Here is a 16698-nt window from a genome sequence, read left to right as displayed (position 1 = left end):
GGATTTGGACTCACGACCTTCCAGTCAAAGGGCAGACACTCCTCTACAAGGCCACTGAGCTGGTTTTATGCTATATTTCTATAGACAGTTCATCATGATTCGACTTAGGGGTGTTGATCCTGAAGCATCACCTGGACCAGAAATATTAAAGTCTCAACAGCAGCTTTTAATGTATATTCTCCAACAGGCAACAGAGAAAAAGAAGGGGTTTTGTGTTCGTCATGAATACATCTATGGGTACGCAGTAAACAAATGCCTCTAAGACAGCAGTGATTAATGAAATACTGTATGTTCAAGCTCCACCAAGAACACTCCAGTCAATTGTATAGAATTTAAAACAACTTCTAGTTGTCAGCACCAAGTGTTCATCTGACATGCTGCTGTGTGTGGGCTTGACTATTTATCACCCTAATGACTGGTTCACGTTGACTATTGTCTGTTAAAGCTATATTTGTGAGCATTTCTCTTCAGCTGCGTGAGAACATATGATTTAGCTTTCCTCTTTTTTCGATAAATGAAGGGAGAAAATATACTTAAAAACACAGAGCTACGAGGACAAGCCTTTGTAAAAAGACTCAAATGTTGGTGTCCATGGTGATGACTCAAATTCAAGCCGGCCATGGTCCAGATATGACTTTACATTAGTTCAGATAAATATGCTTGGAATAGAAATTCATCCTCATACCGGAATTTCCGGATTATAAAACGCTACTTTTGTCACACGCTTTCAATCCTGCGGCTTATTCAGTGATGCGGCTAATTTATGCATTTTTTTCCCTTTTTTTTAATGCATTTTTTCTAACGGCCGCTAGGGGCGCTCCAGCAGAAAGGGTAAGAGTGAGACAGGGGGAATACGGTATATATGTAGAGGAAGACGCACGTTTAATGTAAATTCCTGCTTTGTGAATGAATGGCACCAACAGACCCTCAACATGGAAAATGCAAGAAGAAATGCATATGATGCGTCTTTCAAGTTAAAAGCAATCGTTAAAAGCAGTGTGAAAAAATCCACTGTCACCAACGGGTTTGGAAAAGCCGGTCTGCTGTGTGACGGAGAGAACAGCGCAAGCTCAGGAGTGGATTTGCCTCAGAGTGACACTGACAGCTACAACGAAGGAGACACTGAGAGTGTGGCCAAGAATACCTGACGCTATTCCAATCCGACACTGAGGAGGAAGACTTCCATGGTTTCAGTGCAGAGGAGGAAGATGAAGAAAGCTGTCAGTGACTTTTACGTTTGTTTTTTAAAACAGCCATGTTAGTGCTGTGTTACGGTGTGTCACTGTTGTGGAGAAAGCCACAGCCCTGTTAGTGTTTTTTCTACCATATTGCTGCCGTGTTACTGCCGTTTGGACTAGGGTTGGGCGATGTATATAACTGCTATTCGTTTTTTTGCTTTTTTCATTTTATTTCCCAACTAATGACTAATCCGCGATGATCCAGTATAAACTGAGGGAAGCGACTTTAACAAAAAAAGTAACAAACAAAATAGAAAAGAAGTAGTCCGCTCCCGCACTTCACTAGTGAAGTGGACCGGCGGAGCGCGGACTTAAAGCTTTGTGTTTTATGGGAAGGGGGGGGGGGGGGGGTACATGAGCGGTATGTGTGGGAGATTTAAGACTGCGATCCGTCCCGCAGCTCTAGGGGTAAAAGCAACCGAACTCATGAGTGAGAAGTGTGTGTCTGAGCACAGCTCGGATCGTCAGCACATACAGTGGTTTGAGCTTCAAAGCAGAAATGTCACTCAGTCCTTAGAAAACATTCAAACAATCACGCGGATTTGTGTTTCCAGTCGTGTCCCGACTAAATAAAGGCTGATGTTATTCTTACATGTTTACGTGCAGCCAGCAAGCAGCACCACCCAAAGCTAATGTTGTTAGCCCGTGTTAGCATACTGCTAATCCTGGCTTCGTTCAGAAAAAGCACTGACCACACGGATTAAAATTCAAATGATGAGCGAACAGGTGTTTCATAATAACTGTAACATTATTAAAAGCACGTTTAGAAGATCATGTCGTATTTTACAGAGCTGACATGTCAATGTATAGCCGCTCGGCGCTGTTTAACATTGTTTTGTATTGAATTGTTACATTCAATAAAGTTTGAAAAAAAAAGCCGCTCGGCGGAATTTATATCCTTCCGGTTTTCAAACCCTACTGCGCATGTGTGCATTTATTCCGACGGAAAGTGTGACCTTAGTGAACGTTTTTATATTCTGAAAACATTTTTCTGGGCCCATCTACACGGTTGGATTCTAATCCGACCATTGATCCCATCAAGATATTTTGTACATGTAACCGCGGCTTACGGTGTCGACGCGCAACGTGGCGGGGGCGTGGCATCACGATGGTGGTCTCTCCATCGGGATGTCAGTCACCCATCACGATGGACGATGATATCGTCCATCGGCAAAACCCTAGTTCGGACCCTCAGAGCCTCCAGAGCGGGTAAATAAAGAATCCTTCATCGTTCTTCTGGGGGAAACCTTCTTTTATTACAGTTCTCCTTCACTCTGTATATCAAACATGAACGAGCACCCCCAACACACTTCTGCTGCATGCTCTAGCTCCCTCTTGCGCTGCACGCACTCTTCCCTCCTTCCACTGCAACAACCCCTCCTTCTTACACACGCGGCGCGGTTTCAGCACATACTCATCCTCATTCTACAACACGTTTCAATGTGGGCACATGCGGCTTCTAGACAGGTGCGGCTTATGTATGTGCAAATTGGTTCATTCTTTAAAACTGTAATGGGTGTGGCTTATAATCAGGTGCGCTCTATGGTCCAGAAATTACGGTACTTACTTTTGTATTGTATTTTGGCATTCCTTGAAGACCTTTGGAGGAAAGACAGTGTTTCCAATAGAAGTTATTGTTCTTAATGTTTTTAGGTAACACTGCAATTAAATATCAAAACGTAGGGTGTATTCAGACTAGAAAAACCGTTTGGTCCAAACCCATGCTGCTTAATTTGTTTCAGAGAAAGTTCTGAACCTTGGGTTTGATCTGTATTCAGACTGCCGTCATGCGGCCTTTCCTGATTCGAACCAAAGCTAGTCAACAAGCTAGTAAACAAAACCAAATTACAAAATCTCTTCACTTTTCAATTGTTGCTTTATTATTTGTCCACAGCTCATCTGTTGTTACATTCCTACTCTGTTTAAATCACATGATGACGGGCTAGGATGGTCGTTTTGGTTCACTCCGAGAACAGATTGTTATCAGAGTGAGGAATCTCAGAGCGAGCCAAAGATCAGTACGGATGGACATAAACCAAAATTATCTTAAAAGATGGGTCTGAGAGCGGGTCCTGGTCCCACACCAGGGTTCGCTTGGGTGTATTCAGACTGAATATTTGCTCCGGATTATCCAGGGAAACAAACTCTGGTTCACTTTAAGAGGAAAAAATGTGTCCAGTCTGAATACACCCTTAAATAACAAACGCACAGTTCAGAACTCCATCCAGACCAAATTAAGTGTAATGGGACCAGAACAAAGGGTTTTCCAAGTCTTAATACACCCTTACTTTCAAAGCACTTCAGTCTATTGGAACCCCATTATTTTCCTATAGTTTGCCCTGGGAAAAGTCATCCTATATCCATGTTATGAAGAACTGAAAGAATCTACCCTGTGGCATCAGAATAAAAACACAAGATATGTGAAGGTAAATTAAACATCTGATGTTCTCCTGGTATTGATGCCTTATGACTAAAATGATCATATTATGGTCTACACACAAACAGATGACAAAGAAATCCATGGCTTTTAGAAACCCATTACAGACTCATGGGTAAAAAGTCAACTTTATTGGCTTGTTTTTATTCTTTAGGCTAAAGATGAAATGGTGAAATGGTTTGGACAAGCGAGCTTTAAAAAAGGTACCATCTGTATGTCAGCATGAGGGCCGTCAACCACCATCTGTGTGTTGATATCACACCCAAATCTGTCCTCCGTCTACTGTGACTGCAGGCTACACTGAAAGAGCAAGGCCAGACAAGTCTGCCACCATAAAGAGCTCTGCTTTCTGAGTATGTGGTCTTGGTTCAGTTAAACTAACTTAAAGATAAAAATTAAACCAAACATTGGTGCACAATTGCCAACAAAAGAAAATTTTACTACATTTCAGTTCTTTAAAAAGGATAGTTGACTTTTTAAGATAATAAAATCTTTTTAAATGTGAGTATTTCAAAAATAAAAAAAAGACAAGTAAATACTGAGATGTTTTTCTGGGGGAAAACTCAACTTTTTCTAAAGTAACTGCACCACCCAGTTTGTCTAAGCACTGGCTTTAGAACAAGGCTCAGATTACAAACTAACAAGGACAGATAACCAAAGTCTCATGTGTTCTGCAGAGTGAACAAAGAAGGAAACAAAAAAAAAATCAGCAATTACCTTTGGAATGTAAATCTGTATACACCGGACAAGGCATAGAAACAGTGCCTCGTACAGCATAATCTCGTACAGCATCCTGCTGCATTTTAACAGGAATGATACCTATGAGAGGTTTTTTGTGGGGTGGACAAAGAACATGTCCATGCAGCAACATGATCCGTTATGTGTTGGACATTTCAAAAGGTTTGGTACAGAAGAGAGTTGAGGAGTATGCACTGTACTGGACTGCAGAGCCGCAACCTCCTGTGTAATGGGGGACTGACATGTTGCCAACGGAATATTGACTAAATGAACCGGGAACAACCGGATGTTTCTGTTAGTGAGGAGAGGGCCTTGTTTGTTAAACAATTCCACAGTAAAGTACATGAAATACTTCTAAGAATTACTTTTAGCATGGAAAGTGCAAGTGGCTTATCTGTGACAGACTTGCATGATTTATGCAACTGAAGGCAAAATAGTCCTGAAAGCCATGCACGCTTAAATGATGAACAATTCTTTATGTTCCATGATGGGATAAAACCAGTACACTAGTAATCTAAAGTATAATGCATAAAAACTTCAAATAAATCACATTGTGATCTAGAGAGAGATCTATATAGAGAAGTGCATTTGTAGGGTCAGACCACAGACCAATATACAAACTCTAACCCTCATATAAGAGTGAAACCTAAAGTGGGATGGACAAATCTACCAGAGTTTACTACATCCAACTCTGCAACGTTCTAAAAATTGAAGCTTTGTTGGAACAAAACAAAAAAAAGTGAAGGGTTGTTTTTTTAATGCTTTTTAGTCCGCCATCTCACATCAAAATAAGGAAAGCCCCAGCTGTACAGAAACTCACTTTTGAAACCAGCCCCAATGTTCAATTGAAGTACTACAGCATATATTCAACTGGGATTGTTCCAAAATGAGTTAAAGAAGGTGGGTGTTTGATGTTGGGTGGGAAAGCACACACAGTCTCCTATCAAACGTTCCACCATGATCAGAGCGAGTCGGTGCAAACCAGTCCACTTCTTCCACACCAATACTCTCTTTTGGACCTTGTTGTGTGCAGTCATGTCAGAAAGGGAGGTCCGCCTCCACTTTTGCTGAAACTGAGGACCCAAGCCCAGTTACTGTAAAACAACCGCATACCATAATCCTCCCTCTGCCAAACCTCAAAAATGGCTAAATGCAGTCATTCAAAAAGCATTTCACTATGTGGAGCATGGTTTTAATGCTGTTCCTCGTCGTTATGTATAATGCTGGAATTTACTGATCGCTAAAGAACAGCCCATTGTTTCAAAAATGTTTCAAGAGTCTGTGGGTTTATGTGCATTAATTCCAATCACCTGTGGTCATCTCAATGATTAGATGATCAGTAATTCTAACTCAATTATTTGGATGAGTGAGTGGATTCTTTTGGGAATAAAGAGAAGATCTTACAACTAATACAAAACTTAAATTCACACACAAATTTTAATATAACCCAATATAACTATAACTTATCAATTCACTGAAGCACAAGTTCTTGAATTAAAAAAGAAAATACAGGCCTATATATCAATTATTGGATGTAAAATGATGGAAGAACACAACTATCCTTCAGCAAAAGAAAGCAAGCAAAGGTTAGGACTCAGAATCACTAATTAACTCCTGCAATGTGATGAATGTGCACATAGTTGAAAGGACCGAAAGTCTAAAATCATTTGTCGAAAATGCCAAGGACATGCATACTTTTTCATGTGTGTGAAACATCCTTACAAGTACTGGACTATCTAATGTTTGGAACATGCATGAAGGAATAATTTAAAGATTCTTTTAAATCAGAGAATGCAGAAGGTCTCAAGTATGAATCATCAATTCACTGTGCAGTCTAAACGCAGGAACGCAGGTGTGTCTTGCAGCTCTATTGATGCTCGTATGGCCACTTTAATGCTGTCATATGGCGTTTGTGTCTAACTCTAGTCTCTAGTAAAGTGCGTGTTCTGCCCCATGCTGATTTGTGCGCAAATGCTGTACGGTGGAGCCATGCTGCACTGTGGTTACTGGCAAGGAGACGTGCCGTGTGTGCTTTAACTTTAACAGAGGATGCTAGCAGCTGCAGTGCTGGGGAGACGTCAGGTATAAAGTTGTTTTGATGAGTCTGAATTAATCCAACCAAATTTCAATGAGCTGCTCTGTCTCATCATTGTGGTGTTATTGCATTGGTTTAAGCAGAATTCTGTTAGGATCTACAAGAAAGCCTTTAGGATGATGTCACAGAAGCGCCCGTCAGGCGGATGCCGCGTAGACACAGAAAAGTATGCAAGAAGCGTTTTCAGCTTAAAGGCCTCAGTGTTGTTTCATACTTTCTCCGTTTACGTCGGCTATGGTAATCGTTATGGTTCAGCTGACTGAGGCTCAGTCTGATTGGAAACGAACTAGGACCACCTTGAAAGACGGGTCAGAGAGTGGTTCCTGGTCCCGAACCTGGGTCCACTTGACTGTATTCAGACTGAAAATTTGTTCCGGATTATAGGGAGAAAATGACGTTAAGCGGCCCAAATGTGTCCAGTCTGAATACACCCCAAGTGTCCATAGGATGCCCACACACAGACCATTTACTCTCCGTCTAATTTCCTAAATTCTAACATTCAGGATTGGCGTAAGGAGCACACACTTATAAGAAAAGAAATAACAGGCTCCCTGCACAGTGTGCAGGATCTGGGGTGGTTGAAGGGAAAAAAAGAAACATTTGTACAACGTGCCTGCTTCACCTTTACTCACACTTAAGGCCCGTACACACCGGGACGAATATTCGCCAGGCGTTATTCGCCAGCGTTTTTCGCCACGTTTTTTGTGTTCACACCCAGGCGATTTTCGCTGACGATGAGTGGAGTGAACATGCAATTTCATTCCCTGACATTAGATGGCGCTTAATGTAAAACAGAAATACTCCTGTACACAAGGTGGCGCTGCGCAACTTTACGCTTCTTAAAGTCGCTTTTCACTCAGAAGAAGAGAGCAAGTATTTACACGCTTGTCAGAATCAAACAAAGAAAACATGAATATTTCAAGCACCAGTAGCTCCAACTGGTGCTTGGTTCGGGGATATTTTAGAATGTCCGTCATTATTGCTTCGCGGCTGTGTAGACGCTACTTGGCGTCTATCTTCTTCGCTGGTATGTGTGCTCAGCAAGGCAGTTTTGTGTTTGAGCGCCCCCAAGTTGTGTTTTACTGTAACTTCAGAAGCTCCAGACACGTGAGCAAAAGCGCCATTCTCATTGGTCGAATAGATTTCGACGCCTCAAAAAAACGAACTCGAGGCGTTTTTTTTTTTTGACGCTTTAACGCGTGGCGTTTTTTCGCGTCGGTGTGCACACTCTCGTTGGTGCCCTTTGTTTAGTCACGAGGCGTTAAACGTCGGCGAAAATCGCCGGCGAAATTCGTCCCGGTGTGAACAGGCCTTTAGGTGTTGTTAAAGTGTTCACTATGACCTGTTGTCCACAGCATACTTGGGAGAGAGAAAAAAGCATGGACATTTTCTCTCTGACTTTCTCACTGAATGGTCTATAACTTGGCATTTCCTGCAGGTCATTGGTGTGCCCCATACAGGTTTGCCCATTTTTTGTGACTAATGCTTTAATGTCCCCTTAAAAAATTGTCTCGAATCAAGACGGAACAAGTAAAATGTTTGGTTTCTCAACAAAATAGTTTTGTGAACAAGTGAATAAGTCTTTATAAGCCACTTTTGAGAAAAGCCTGGTGAAGACATTTGTGCCATTGATGCCGATACCGATGCTTTATGTCACTCTTGAGGACTATGAGCTGAAAAGACTTGAATTTGGGGAAAAACCTGCTGGTCTGGTGTGCTGCCACAACGCAACTGTGTTTTCTGTACAAATAAACAATAACACAGTAGAACAAATGCTCAAACAATTCTGGGTTTTCTATCACTTCATTTATTTGAATCAAAGTCTAGTTCAGTCACTCATCACTAAATAAATAAACCCGGTAAAAACCAGTCTAGTCTTGTTGTGCTTTTCTGTTTAACAACTCATTTTCCTATGGGATAATTCCCCGTATGATTCCCTCAAAGACACTCGGGCTTGAGCTATGGGAAAAAATAAACACCCATCTTAATGCTACGATGTGGGAATATTTCTACAATGGCCTCAAGAATACAAATACTTTGAAATGTCAGTAAAGAGTTTCTGTTGTAAATCCTATTTTCGTTCGACTTCTATAACCTTTTGTCATAAAAGTAATAATTGACACTGAAAAAACTAGAGCTCTTATATATAAAATTATGAATTTTGTATCAAAAGCAAATGTTTTCCTTGACAAGGACAAGAAATTACATTAAAAGAAAACCCAACTGATAGCTTTGATTAATGAATATTTCATTTTCTAATTAATATTGATTCCATTTTCTTTAACAGGCTGCATAAACCTTCTGACATTTTATAGTAAAATACAGTGACTTTTGAATAATATTAGAAGCATTTTCCTTGTTTTATTTGTTTGAAAGTCAAAATAAAACCAAGCACGATTTTGGGGGAAATCTCCTGTGGATTGTTACACCTCCAGCAACTAATTGCTAATGCCTAAAACGATAGCTGGTTCCAGGAATGTTGTCGGAAAAGCACTCAGCAGTATTAATCAATCCCGATACTGGTTCTTAAAGGAAAATTACAGCAAATTTACAGCTGCACGAAAGAAGACGGATGTTTTAAAAACTCTAGTAAAGTGAAACCACAAAATGTTTGACTTAAAACCTTGAATTAATAGTTTTCTGTCCTCGTACCAATGAATAGGAAGACTCTTAATGTGAAATAGCTTATTGGCTGGCTAACGTCGTTACCATGGTAATTGGGCACAGAAATGGTCAAACTGTTGAAAAACCAAAGTGTTCCACACTTACCGGTCAGAAGGCTGCTACCACTTTAACTGTTTTTCGGTTCGCCGTGAGGTTAACAGAGTTGGAGCTCCCAATGCCCAAACCGGGACCGGCGAGGAAAGTTCAGAACCGGCAAAAATGCTTTCAGAACCGAAGTTCAAAACCGGGGGGGGGGGGAGAAAAGGGAGCCAGTTGTCTATCCGAGAATGTCGCAAATGTCTCCTGCCTCCTGTTTTCACTCCGTCCTGTGCCTTTTGTGGAGGTGAAGCGCGTGCCGTCGCCTCCGCGTGAGTGAGCAGATATGTACACTGAGTGTTTGGATGGGCTCCTCGGCGGCGGGGGGGAGGAGTGTCCTTTTATCTCCAGCCCTCCCCGTACATCAGGGGAGCGTCGGCGGCCGGGAGCTGACTTTGCTCTGCGGGTTCAGGTCAAGCGGAGGAGCGTAAAGGTGAGGGGTATGCTTGCTGGGGCGCGTTCACTGCTCAACAACAACGTCGAAAATACTAGTGAAAAAAAATTAACACGTGTTTTTGTTTACATGTCGAGATGAATAAAGTTGTGTCAAGTCGTACGTCTCCATATTTGTGTGTGTCACAACAAATATGACTGTGTAAACAAAAAAATCCGACGTGACTTGAATGCGGCGCCGGCCATGTTTCCTACACCTTTTATCAATTTGTTCTCAGCATTGAACGTCTCACAGATACAGAACACGATAAACAAGAAGTGTCATGTGCGGCCACGTTTTTCTTAAATTGTGTATTTTTTGTTGTTTTCTGGCGGTTTAGCTGTTGAAACGTGTGTATTTTTTGTCTGTTCTGTATTTGCAGAATAAAAGTAGCTGTTAAGCAGTAAAAGTTTTCTATCAGATTTAAAGATGTTTGTTTTTTGATTATCATTATTTTTTTCTCAAAGGAAGAAGAATCATTTGTTGCTTGTGTTGACCTCATTTTCAGAGAGCTAACTGAATGAGGAGAAAAGGAAAGTAAGCTTCATCTAGTGACCCACAAACACAACAGAAAATTGCACAATGTTGAACATAATGCAGAAAACTGAACAAAGGAAGAAAACACTGAATAAGAAAAAAAATGACAGCGCATATATCTAGAAAAAGGTAAGGGGCATCACCACTTATTAAAATTGTACTTTTCAAAGCAGTGTAACAATAATAAGCTTAATTGATCGTTCAATTTACATTAATACGATCCAACCAGATTGATCTGGTAGAAGCAAGTTGTATAAAATAGTTTTTAAAGAATATAAATCAATTATAATCAACCTTGGAAGATACCATTTGGATTTAGACACAGAACCGGTAGATTTATTTTACTATAAGGTAAAAACGACCAAGTGACATCACAGCAGACAACACACACGTGATGTCAGCAAAAACTGATCAACCATCCTTCCAGTCCAATGTGTGGAAACACTTTGAATTTAGTAAAGTCATGTGACCATCCAGTGTGCTAGAATGTTCTAAGAATGTTCCCTTTGGATCATTTGGATGTGGAAAAACAACAGTGAGCTGAACTTTAAGAAACTAAAATGTGAATGGATTTGACATTCATTCTAGTTTACTTGTTTGTTTGAACACATATTTAATTTACAATTGATGATCTTGAAAAATCCAATGAATGTAGAAAACTGCACTGTTCAGTAGCAGGTATTTCTATCTGAGTCACAGTGGTTGAAGATTTGGCTAACAATATTTTGGATCCATTTTATGTCCGAAAACCAGATCAATAAACCAATATTGGCTATGAATCACATTGGTAACCACATATTATGATATGAATCGAATCGTGAAACTGAATCGTTTCACTATATTTTTGAATAGGTTTCATGTTTTAAAGCCTGTAAACTCTGAGTTTAAATTAGATTCAGCATATGTTTTCATTTCACAAATAAAAGTGGGCACAAAAAGGTTCATCATGAATATATTTACACATACTTAGCTGAGATGAACATTAAAGTAAGTAGATCCTGTTGTCTTCCTTGTATTGAGAAAACAGCTAAAACAGGATGTTTAGAAAGAAACAACATTTACTAACTAATGCACTCCACCTCCTCGCATGACAATTTAAAATTCTTTATATTCCCATCAGCCCCAGAGGTGAACTAACGACATGCTCCATTCATCCTTCAGTCCTTAGTTTGTAACGAACCACGCTGTCTCTCTGCCACTCCGACAGATCTCAGTATTTGTTGTGCCCGTGAAAACCTCACAAACAATGACGCTGCCCTAAACGTGTGAAATAACAGGCTGCCGACACAGGCTTACTGCGCAAAGTCCCCAATCCTTCTCCCATCAATTGTATTTATTTGTCTGAAGGTTTGTTTGTCAAGCTGTAGGACATTGTGATGTGAAAATGAGGACAACTTCACCGTCATCGTCAAGGAAACAACCAGCGCAGGGATGGATCCAGACCCTTGAGCCTGCTTGTCAAGCTTTGTCTCCTAATTTAGTGTTGTTGGGCGATTTTTATAGGACAGACTAATCCAAATTCATGATTTCAGAAGATCAAACGCCTTTTGTCGCCTCCACTAATGAAAATCCCAGTGTTGTTGGAGCGCTACTCACCTTGCATTACCCTCATAACCTACCACGTCTCTGATGGGGAAACAAACATGGAAGCTGACCTTACAGGCTTGGCGTGCTTTCCGGCACACACCTTGACATTGTCTCTGCAGGTGCATCTGCATGAAGGGGAGCAGGGATGATGCTCCACTCGGGATGATTTCCGGTGACAAACTGTGTGATCAGTCTTTGATACGGCTGACCCGGACTTCCCTGCTCCTCACTCTGCAGGCTGCCATTAGTCAGCAGCTCCAGCGGCTTAGCTTCGTTTTGAACTCCACCCGTTATAAAATGCCAGCCAGCATCCACAAGCAGGAAGTGCAGCAAGGGCCATGGGGGTCCTCCCCGCAGGTGACTTTGCTTAACAGCTGGATCGGGCAAAGTGTGGGACTCCTAAGCTGTCTCAAAGGGTGTTTGTTTGAGGGTGGGTGGGTGGGTGACAGCCTGTTCTGACTATGAAGGTCCACTGAAATTTCGCATGAAGACGTGATCTTTTCTGAGGTCTGAAATGTCTCTAAACACATCTGAAGCTCTTTTTTTGTTTTGTTTTTAAGGTCTTGTGAGTTCCAGTTAACCTAACTAGGACTCATTTTCTAATTATGTTTTATACTTTGTGCTTTTTTTTAAATTTAAACAACCCAAAAAAAGGTTATTGACATTTTTAAATGTTTGTTTTTGTTTGACATACATAAAACAAACCTATTTCATAAAAATGTGCAAAGGTTTTCTTTTTTTTTAATCAAGGATCTGGATAAAAGTTGGTTTTATTAATATTATGTATCTCATCCCGAAGGTCAAGTGCTCCACCTAGTTGTTGTGAGCCTGAAACACAACGCATTAAGGGAAGTGGGATGCGGTCAAACGTTGTGTTCCAGATATTGGATACACACAAAAAAAAACACGCACACACAGATACACACAAAAATAATAATTCTACTTAAAATATTTACGTAGGAATTTGCTTTTTCAGAGGTATTATTTTTATTTCCTGAGGAAATTCCTGGGGGAAAAAATAATCAATATTTTAACATTTTGGCCAAACATTTAGATTTCTTATTTTTTAAATCCTTTTTACTGCTCAAACGTAGAACACGATCAGAAATCATCTGAAGTGAAAACATTTATTTCACGTCTTTCCACTAGGGGACGCTCTCACGCAAGTCTTGACGTGGCAACAGAGCATGCAGCTGTGTTTTATGTTTGCAAAATTATTGTTAGCAACCGCGTTTCAGTAACACAATTATTGTATTGTAATGATTACTTGATATTATATCAGGCCTATATTTAGAGCTAAGAACCAAAAGCAGCAGCATAAAACAGTTGTTTAGGCTTCATAGCTTTGCAGAAGTAAGTCTGCACACCAGTACCTTAAACTCTTTGTGAGCCTTTTGTAGAAGGACAATTTTGTATTAAATAAATGAAATGATGAGCAGTAGTTATGATAACCTGTAGGCATCTGATCTTCAAGTTATAAAGTAGAGGCTATTTTGTAACATGTTTCTACTACTTGACTATGACACAGATGGTAGAAAAATAACATATGCGATCTGCTTTTAGACACAATATAGTTTTAGTGGAAACTATGTTGTTAAGTTTTTCATCAAATCAGAAGGAAAACAATAAAACACTCAATTGCTTGCAATAAAATGTTGTATTCTCTCTATTTTGGTTTGAAAGACATTTAATTGTTATAATACGTATACAAATACTTCATTTTTATGCACAAATACAAAGCAGTGAAGTGGCGCAGTGGTTAGCGCTCTTGCCTCACAGCAAGAAGGCCCCTGGTTCAAGTCCCGGCTGGGGGACATGAAAAATACATCAATTGGGGACCTTTCTGTGTGGAGTTTGCATGTTCTCCCCGTGCATGCGTGGGTTCTCTCCGGGATCTCTGGCTTCCTCCCACTGTCCAAAAACATGCTTCATAGGTGAATTGGCAACTCTAAATTGTCCATAGGTGTGAGTGTGAGAGTGCATGGGTGTGTGATTGTGGATGTTCTACCCTGCGACAGACTGGCGACCTGTCCAGGGCATCCCCTGCCTACGCCCAAGTAGCCGGGATAGGCTCCGGCAACCCCGTGACCCCGAAAGGGACAAAGCGGTACAGAAAATGGATGGATGGATGAATCTTGTTATAGCTTGGCTCCACAAGAAAGTTCTTAAAAGTTCAAAGATAATTCATATTTAAACCATATATAGAAGATGTCCATGATAGAGTGAGATGGAAAACGATGATTCGCTGTGGCGACCCCTGATGGGAAAAGCCGAAAGAGAAAGAAGATATATCTACAATATTTACATGTATCTTTATTTACATCCATCTTCAAATATGTTCATATCAGAGCTTGGTAGTGAGCAGTCTGAAGGTAATCGTCTCTGAATGTGGTTGTTCTGCAGCACATTGAGTTGAAGCGTCCGTGTTTGTGGGGGATGCAGGGATCAGATAGAATTCAGTTTGCCATAAATAATGCTCTTCAGTCTCAGATGTAGGAATCAGTGTGTTTTCAGTAAAAGCTACCGTTTTGGATCTGGGACTCTGCTTCTCTTTAGAAAGCAGTGAAATCATTTAGCAGAGCTGAAACATTCCCCGGCTCTTACATCATGCTCACTCTACAAAAGTCTTCATGGCTCCTGCATGCAGTGGCAGAGCACCCAAATGCTTTTTTCCATAGACATTTTTTGCCCCGTTTTTGTCATAAATCATCGAATGGTCCATGATTTGCCCTTTGCAAAGCCTTAAGTGGGACACTGTCAGGGTCCTTTAGGAGACATTCTTGCTTGTGGGGGATTCCACCGGGAAGGAAGTAACTCGGTAATCCTCCTAGCAGCTGCTGTTTGTTGTTCCAGGACAGCGGCTGACATCTTGTTTGTTCACAGCCACCCCAGACGTCTACATCCTCTCCTGCGTGTTTGAACCCTGCAAATGCAAAATGCTTAGACTTTTTTAATGTTTTGAAGGAATCTCAGATCAATTTTCCAAAAATGTAAATAGTTTATGATTTAATGGGGGGCAGTTGTTCCCTGCCTGCTGCCGTGTGGCGTTGGGGGGTTCCGGCTGAGCTGCTGCTGCGGCGGGGGTCTGGGTGTGGGGATGGCTGGGCGCTCCTCCTCCTTCTTTTCACATTCCTCCATCCATTTTAGAAGAACATAAACACTCACCTGAGCACAGGTGTTAGCTCACCTTTGCACTAATAGTTTGCATGATTGGATGAATGAAATATTTCACACTAGTTGGTTTGAAGGCATAAGTGTGTGAACACTATCTGTTTTGTGTACATGTTGACAGGTGGACATTTTTACAGCTAGAAGGTGTGTTGATAACATTTCAGTGTGTGTGAACAGGCCCCGCCCTTTTTGTACTACATTTGAACCGTACCGTGGTGATAAACAACCAGTAAACCTGTCTGCTCTATGCTGCTTCATGGTCTTACCCCCCCCCCCTCCTATGACCACCCTTCTACCCCCCCTCTCTCTAACATCCCTCTCTCTTCTTCCCTTCTTTCCTTTTCCGTCCGGACCAACACCAAAGATTTTCAAATACGATTCAAATGAATAAAATTTGGCCTCAATTACAAAAGGGGTTTATTCAGACATACCTCTGGTTTGTCTGAAGATTCATAACCCCTGTTGTTCAAGTAAAATATGTCCAACACAAGAGGCCTTCAGCTCTCAGCTGTTTGCCCAGCTGTTGGACAGGACAAGTTAAAAAAAAAAAAAAATAATAAATAAATAAATAAAATAACAGTTTCTGACTAAATAATTGCAGAAAAGTGACACTGCTCTGAGGTTAGAGTACAGACGTCCAGATGTTGCCCGGGCTTCGTTCCTCCAATAGCATTTCTTTGTCGCAGTTATGTAACAGTTGCTCCACCCTCCCCATGAAAACGTGCCTCAGGCTTTATGTCCAAAAGGAGGTTTTCCCTTCTGAAACGTTGCATCATGTACTGTAATAGGAGGCTCGGCCCTCTTCCACTCGTTTCTGGCCTCTGTCAGAGGTTGTCTTCCTCCCGCTCGTGTTGGAAGAAGAACCAGAGAAGGTCTGGAAGTTTCAGTCTGCCCTCACAGACAAGCACACACACGTGATGTATAATTAGTTGGACCCGAGAAGGTTCTGTGGGTGGAAAAGCTTGTGACCACACATCCATAGCTCTTCATCGTGATCAAGACCTTTGGGTGCAAAAAGAATGGTTCTTCATATGCAATCCTGCCCCAGAACGGTACAAAAAAGCATCCTTTTTCCAAAAAAGCACAATTATTCACATCTAAATTTGGATTTCTCTCTTGTGTAATTACTCCTACAACAGTACAGCTGCTCTTTGAAGCTTCTTTGCTTTTCACATCCTGCAATAGCTTTATTGACCCAGGACTTCCCCCCACTCGGCAAATGCTGAGGAATTTCAGGATAAACGGAAGTTACTTTCTGAAAAGAAGCTGCCAATTTATGCAGAATATTTTAGAAGGACAGGCTACAGGGATCGGTGGAAAAAGCAGAGGGCAAAATGAGTGTAATGGAATGTCCTTCGTTAGTAAAGATCAAATCAATGTCCATCAATGAATAGGTCACGTTGCTAACTAAACTAAACTGTAATCCAAACATAATTCTTATATATTAAAGGAAAATTTCTTCTTTTATTTTTTTATTCAAGAACTGTAAACGTTGTATTTGGGTGCTCAGAAACGTCTAGAACAGAGGTTTTGGTTTGGACACGCCAGGTTTTTTTTTTTTTTTTAACCACATCTCCCTTTCACCCCCATCTTCTAGCAGGCCTGCAGCTGAGTTGGAGACGTGGCACTGTGGGGGTGGGGGCCAAACTCAGGCCTGAAAGCTACTGTGGAGACTTTTAACAGAGCGCTTGAAAGGAAAACT

At 41.0% G+C, this 16698-nt stretch overlaps 1 protein-coding gene across 6 annotated transcripts in view; it reads right to left on the bottom strand.

Annotated features, from left to right (window-relative positions):
* Positions 1-9863, bottom strand: part of gdpd5b (glycerophosphodiester phosphodiesterase domain containing 5b) — a 49764-nt gene extending 39901 nt beyond the window's left edge. For 5 of the 6 annotated variants that reach the window (XR_909905.4, XR_002291580.3, XR_002291581.3 and 2 more), the window contains exon 1: positions 9278-9858. The gene's annotated coding sequence lies outside the window, so the exon portion shown is untranslated. Of the gene's footprint in view, positions 1-9277 lie in introns of all 6 variants that reach the window. The other variant, XR_013647108.1, reaches the window with a different exon arrangement.
* Between the last annotated feature and the right edge of the window lie 6835 nt (positions 9864-16698).

Source organism: Oryzias latipes, chromosome 13, assembly GCF_053564925.1.
Source record: "Oryzias latipes strain Hd-rR chromosome 13, Olatipes_Hd-rR_3.1".
NCBI classification, from domain to species: Eukaryota; Metazoa; Chordata; class Actinopteri; order Beloniformes; family Adrianichthyidae; genus Oryzias; species Oryzias latipes.
Note: the sequence above shows the minus strand (reverse complement) of the source record. Positions and strands in the feature narration are given on the sequence as shown.